The sequence below is a fragment of the Pecten maximus genome, chromosome 15 (genome assembly GCF_902652985.1).
Source record: "Pecten maximus chromosome 15, xPecMax1.1, whole genome shotgun sequence".
In the NCBI taxonomy this organism is placed as follows: domain Eukaryota; kingdom Metazoa; phylum Mollusca; class Bivalvia; order Pectinida; family Pectinidae; genus Pecten; species Pecten maximus.
In genome coordinates, this window is record NC_047029.1 from 16,349,312 (window position 1) to 16,356,788 (window position 7,477).

The 7,477-nt window shown below is 36.8% G+C and overlaps 1 long non-coding RNA gene across 1 annotated transcript; it reads right to left on the bottom strand.

The window, feature by feature from the left end:
• Window positions 1–1,742: 1,742 nt before the first annotated feature.
• Window positions 1,743–4,315, bottom strand: LOC117344056. The gene is made up of 3 exons (XR_004536113.1): window positions 4,010–4,315; window positions 3,379–3,570; window positions 1,743–2,830 (listed from the first exon to the last, which is right to left on the bottom strand). It is a non-coding gene; the product is annotated as an uncharacterized LOC117344056 (long non-coding RNA).
• Between the last annotated feature and the right edge of the window lie 3,162 nt (window positions 4,316–7,477).

Here is a 7,477-nt window from a genome sequence, read left to right on the forward strand (position 1 = left end):
TAGCAGTGATGCTATGGCAAAATCATGCAGAACAAAAATGTGATATTTTCCATTTTGGGGACTTAATTATTTTGGCACCAAAGCCCGCTTAAAGATTTTGAGGTAAGGTTTTGGAATGCTTGTAAGTCCACATCCATCTAATTCCGTGTATACATCCATTATAGGTAAAGGAGCGATATTATATGACGTATAATTTGAAAATGACATGCTTAGTGTGATCGCTGCCGCCGGTGAGCTGACGCAATCATTGATTGCACTTGTTTATCTTTTCAAATATTAAGCAAACATCGTAAGAATTTCAGAAAGTTTCCTGGTCCGAGATCAAAGGTCAATAGTCACTGAGCAAAAGAGTAATGGTCAAGGTCAAGTTTGTTTCTTTTCACTGATTAACATTTTGTTTTTACATCTTAAAACAACGTTTGGGACATCGAACAAGGAGTCAATTGAAGAAAGGCTTAAGTCACTAGTAAAAGCATCAAGGCCAAGTTTTTTTATCTCTTCTTTAGTAAACATTTTGTAATTGTAATAACTAAACAAAGTCAATACCATTGGATCAAAGGTCAAGGTCATTTGGATCCGAAGGTGAAGGACAAAGCAGATCTCTGGCAATGACCCTAGTTGGTCAAAAAATATCACAAAGAAGTATTTTTTTCTCTAATGAAACTTTTATTGAACAAGAGAATTCAACAGACCAATGTGAAAAGTCAAGGACAGAGTGAATCTGACAATGACTCTGGTTATTAGTTGGGAATTTAAAGGGTTACACACATGAAATATAACAAAGGACTATTATACTAGTATTTACATTTCCCTAGCCCAGCAAATATGGATAACAAAGATCATATAGTGCATTCATAAAGTTGTATTAGTAGAATATGAGCGGTACAGGCCTTTTGGACATCTTGTTATATGGTAATGTGATGTTCTATATATATGAGTCACTTGTAGCGAAATGAGACTGCGCTTAACACTGATGGTTAGGCAACTCGTTAGTGTCCACCAAGTGATTGAAGGTCCTTTTTTCGCTGGTCAGCTGTCAACTGCATTTCCCTCTCCAACATGTATTACTATAAGACTCTATCATATGTGGTCATGTAGGATAGGGATATTCCACCCGAGGGGTCACAAAATGTGGTAAAACCCGAGGCTCCGCCGAGGGTTTTACCACATTTTGTGACCCAGAGGGTGAAATACCCCTTTCCTACATGAACCACATATGATTGAGTATTTTTCGCTCATTCCCCAACCTAAAATATGCAAAAATAGGCACTATCTGTCGAGAGCTTTCTCAGATAGACGCCATTTTTTCTCAATCCAAACTTTTTTCTACTGCATATAGTAAAAAAAGAACAGCGCCAATCGATTTACCATACCCCATATATGCAAACGACGTTTGCTGTTCTAAAAACGAAGGAAGCCATTCATTTCCACAGTCTAACGTTGTTTCAGCAGCCCTGTCATTGCAAGCGAAGCCAAATCACTTGATGTCGGCCAAGCTAGTGTGTCCTTTCGCGTGAAAATATAGTTCTATGATAAATTAATAAAAAACAATAAAAGAACGTGTTTTTTACATAATTTATATCATAAATAAAAAAATTATTAGATCTGGCCTAGCACATGGAGCAGACGATGTGTTTACAAATCTATAGATAGATCTACTTTCGGTTCGGCGACCTACTTTTGTATCATTGCGCGCGCGTGGCTATCCTACACCGGAAGCGAGGTAATACACACACAGCAAGCATGGGTGTATTTACCTGGACAGACCAATATGATACCGGTAGGGATGAGAGAAATAATGTACTTTTTTATTTGTTTGAGTTTACGGCCCATCGACAACTAGCGTCATTAAGGGCAAAAAAAATTATATCGTTAAGATTTTTTATGTTAAAATTAGATAACATAGGTCATTTTTAAAAGCATTCGTTTTGTATGTTTAGATCATTATAATATAAAAAGGTTGGTTAAAAATGGTAATATATATATATATATATACGAATAGATTATGACTTGTGAACTTTGATATATTTAGAACGTCAAAGGGAGTAAGGTAAAATACATCAACGTCTATAGAATAGATCGAGTTCTTTCAAGTAGCTAAATATTGTTTTCGAATCCACGGAACTAAAAAGGGTTTTTCATATCCTTGACTCGAAAGTATTTATCTCGAATATGCTTCAAATCGGAACATTCTATTAAAAAATGTCATATTGGTGGATCTTTTCGTATTAAAAGGAACGAATGAGTAGGATATGTGTTCCGGTACGGAGCCGAGTGAGGACAATTTCCTCTCTACGATCCCTCCGACTTGTATTACACAGAATTACCCACCTCCGAAAATTTCATTTTTACATGATACAGATAATATTACAAATGACGTATCGGTTAGCTTGTAATAATGATAAGAAGAAACAGAGTAAAACATTAATCCACCACGTACAATAAAGCGGTCATAGATCTAACCTTAACGAGTTAAAGGTTTACAATACATAGAAAGGAATTTTGATTTCCAAAAATGTTTCGTTTCTGAGCATTTTTGCTACGACATCTGGAAGATGTAGGCTTTATATGTTATTTTTTCAAATCATTCCATAAATATTAAAGATATCTCTTCGAAATCACCCGACATCTTTACATCAGACTCCACTTATCAGCTCGCAAATGAAATTCCGTTGGGCATCGCAATGCGTGTCAGCAATTTCGCCGGAATCATACAGTGCAAAGCAGAATTCGTCCTCACCGTTTTGGACAGATGTTGATTGCAATGGTTCTCCCGAAGACCACTTAACTTCTCCAGAGGATTTGTATGCGCCAATTACTCCGTACTGCACTGCAAATACAATGTAATATCCTGTTATATTTTCACAGTTATTTTGTCATAACGATACAATGAATATTGCTTTGTGGCTTACAATCAAAGCAAAACTACAAACGTATCATATTGAATATGTACATTTGTTCATAAAATAAATATCGACCATGTTTCGATTTGTTATATGGTATTTTGAATAGCATTTATTCAAGATGATTTATGTGATAATAGTCGAAACTCTTCACAAAGTTGAAAAGCGCCGTGTAGAAAAGACATCTGAGCAAATTTAAATACTTCAAGTAACATTATCATAGACTTGAGAGGCGATAGACAATAGTAAAATAATCGCGTTATAATCATCTCTTGTCGAATGCTCGACAAATAAAGTATATAGAACTCGTATCTGAAATCTAAAGAGAAATGAAACGAATACGGTACCATAGCCTGTTTTGATGAGATTCAAATCCGACTAAAGCCCTATCAGAATACCATGTTAATGTAATGATTTCTGAACAAAAATAAATATGTAAAGCAATTGGAAAATGGAGATAATATTTTGGTCTTACTTTGAATTCCTTGCATTGCGGTACTCAGCATCCATATTTTCCTCTGTGTGTTCAAAATCGCCAGTCTTCCTTCGTAGGAAATGCATGCATTTCTTGCTTCACCTTCAGTCAAATGTTCGTTCACATGCATTCCGAAAAATACCCCATCGACTTCAACAGAACTGGCATCAACTGAATAGTATTGAGCTAAAACTGAAAAGAAATATTTTTGTAACTTACAAGAATATAGGATTCTCATAATTAGATTGAATTAAGACGGGCAGTACCTGAACTACAGTGATAATGCTACATCTTTGAGTCATTTTGTGTCAGAAGGAGACCAATTAGTCGGTATACACCTTCAAACCATCCTGGGAATTCGGCATACATAATTATATACATTTTATCATAAGCGTATAGTTACCGAATTCCACAAATAGGTTTTATGTTCTGTCTATGAATCATACAATTACCAACCCGAGGAAAATACTTCCAAATCATGGTGCGTTGTATCATGTTACATGTAAATATTAGTTTTAAAACGATTACATGAATAATATTTGTGGAGCTCTAACGGAAAAAAAATAAAGATGTCGAAGATCCAACCTTAGCGAGTGAAAATTAATATGAGAAAAACAGAACGCTGTTATACCTCTATCAAAAACACAGGTGGGTTGTCCATCTCTCAGGCGTAAACAAGAAAACGGACAGTCTACACAGCCTCTATGGACTTGCTAAAACAGACAATACAATAGGGATATGAATTATTATGGTGATTTGTGGAGCTCAGATATCATCGACCTCCTTCCTCGGTTATCTTCGCTCCATAAATCATAATACCGATAGAAACAATGTTTCATAATGTCACTGTCTGACACGAGGATGAAAATACAAGTAAGTAGAAACCTTAGATATAAATTTAATGTATAATTCCAAGGCGTTGCTCTCTGTTCGACCGTTGTAATTTGGCCGGGTGAGTGTCCTACCGGATGTCTTTTTCACTAGGCTTCAAAATAGCACAATGAAGTTGACATCATATGCCATAAAGAGGCAACACGAATTAACCACAGCTTTCCTAAAGGCACTCGCTACACGTATGTATCGCAGGGGATACCGCCCTTAACAAAACAAAACCAAAACTGCTCTGTATCCCTGCACAATGCTAAAAGGTACTCCGAAATCAAACTAGTAAGGGCGACAAATATACCGATATATCAACGCTATTGAGTTAAGATTTCCCTCTAGTTATAGTTTTACTTCATGTTTTTATCTTATCATCGTTTATCACCTTCCCGAAAAGCTGATTAAGTCAGTATATTTATTGAAAAGTTTGTGAGAGTATCATTTTTGTGATGTTATGATGCATTTCTAAGATATAAAAAGCAAAATAAAACGTTACTGCGTTGTGAGAAGTATCGATGAATTTTATCAGCATCATTTAAACGATTTCAGATATATTCTGTCCCTACCTCATTGATATCGGTTCTCATTAGGTATATATTATGATCCGGATTGGTATAACAGTTAGAGGCAAGATATAGACGACATTCCAGCTGGTCTGCCTTGAATTGTAAAACATCACAGATTAAGTAGCGGGCGCACTCCCTCTGACACTGTATATACCCTATTGTATTCAACCATAGAAAGGGTTTGGTACAGGTTATGTCTTCAGGAGAACCCAGAAGTGAGGACACCACATCGCCAGCGTCCACGTGTAAGAGTTGGATCAAAAGCGAAACCATGAACACGTAAAATAGATCCATTTCAATCCTTATCTGTTGACTACGTAAAATGTTATATGTTTTATATCCGTATGCGTTGATTTGTCCGAGAAGAATTTTTGGATATATAAAATATATGCACAAATAGCGGATTCTTTTTTATCAAATTTCGGAAGAAATAAAAACAAAACCTTAATATATTGAACGGTGTCAGAAACGTATTAGCTTTCCAACGAAACAGCCGTCAAAACGTCGAGAGAGTAACACCGTTTGAAATAAACTGTGATTCCAACTAAAGTAATGAAAATCACTTGTTAGAGAATCAGTTAAAGCTGTAGCTAACTTGGATCTACCTGTGGAAGTAAACTTGCATGCACGCACTGTATAAGTTGTTTTATATCTAACTAGGGACGTGTTATCATCCGTAACGTTACATCAGCCAATCCCTGTTCAGCACCTGATCAGCATATCGTATATAGTATATCAAGATATGACAATTTTGCATAAACATTAATATTAAAAATGTTTTGTACTGAAACCTTTTTTATTTGCTTCAAAAGCATAAAGGATTAGGCACAAGTTATTACAACATTACTAAGGCCTTCTCAACAATACATATTACATAAATTGAGAAATAGCATAATGTGATCGCAATGCATAACATTTGTTAGAAATAATTCCAAAAGATGTATATCATATCATATTACTGAAACATTTCGCTAGATTTTAAATAATTTTGCACACTTCAAAGATATTTGTGTTTACACGTACTGGCAGATATTCATTTCCTTTGAGCAGTATATCTTAATCAGTGACAACATCCAAATTTAAATTTTCTTAATTAGAAAAAAGGGTATATAATAAGGACAGATGAAAAAAAGAAATGATAGGCATTCTCTCAGGGATTTCCACAAGAATACTCAGAAGTTTCAGTTAGATTTACCCTAAGAAAACCATAGTTTAAAGAACTACATTTGTAATTCAAGTTAGTATGCAAAATATATAACTTTCTTTCCCCAAAACTGAAGAAAGAAGTTGCGTTTTGGCGATTTGTTTAAGAGGTAAAATGGACAAAGTGTTTCCGTTTTATCATTTGAAAGGAACAGGTGTAAACTCGCTATTTTCCGATGACGATATTGCGAACATGAAAATAGAGCTGATGTATGAAATAATCATGTAAAGTAAAACTGTCGCCGGCATAGCCGACTATCACCGCCAGTTCACAGTCCATCCTGATTCTTATTGTCGTTTGGATGACTGACTAATGCCGCCGGTCAACAATCCATCCTAATTCCAACAGTCGCCTAAATGGCTGCCTATCATCGCCTGTCCACAGTCCATCCTAATTCTAACTGTCGGCCGGGATGACTGAATATCACCGCCGGTCCACAGTCAATCCTAATTCTTACTGGCGCCGGGATGGCTATCAACGCTGGTCCACAGCCGTCCTTATTTTTACTGTCGCCAGGATGACTGACTAACGCCGTCGGTCCACAGTCCACCTGATTCCCACGTTGCCTCAAACAATTGTTGATAGGGTATAAATGGGCAAAAGGCTATAATCACAGGTATACAACTTCAGTGCACATGTCTGCTGATTACGTCATTTTGGAATGGTTATGGTGAGACTGGTGAAAGATTATTCCAGGTGTTTGTTCAGAAACATTGACTTCAGGTCATACATATACCTTCAATGCAAGCTGACTACAACAGTTCAGTTTCAAAAGGTTTCGATGAAAACAGTAGGAGCCTAGGTGTTGTCCGTTTAGTTCAATCTTCGTTCAAAGTAAAAGGGGCCCAACCTCTGTCCCGAGGAGTTGGACCAGCCTCATGTATGTAATCATTGCCCTTCCCAAGCTTCCCTAATGGTGTTTCAGCCCAAGTTTTGTTGTAATCCACTAAAGGGTTAAGAAGGAAAAGGTTTTAAAGCAAAAGTTCTTATTTTGGAGCCAAGTGGTCAGATGACCTAGAAATGTAGGACGAGTTGCTTGGTCAACATTTGGCAATCAATAGTAACTTAATAAAACAGGCGGATTCAACAATAAACATAAGTAAACAGCCTCTGTGTATGATGACTTCATCTGAAGAGTTCCACATAATGAAAACTAAATCTGGAGTTTTCCAGACAAAATCACGACGCACAGATAGACGGCAACATGATTTTCCAGTTTATATTCACCTCCCATTTGTGCGGACCGGGCGCGTTGGCCGACTGGTTAAGATGTTCCGACCATTTAACACTAGCCCTCCAACTCCGGGTCGAAACCCACGCGGGGCAAATGTCTGGTACTCTCCGTGAGCCGGTTATTTATCTCCGGTACTCAGGCTTTCCGCTACATCTAAAACCCGACACGTCCTAAATGACCCTGGATGTTAATAGGACGTTAAAGAAAATAAAC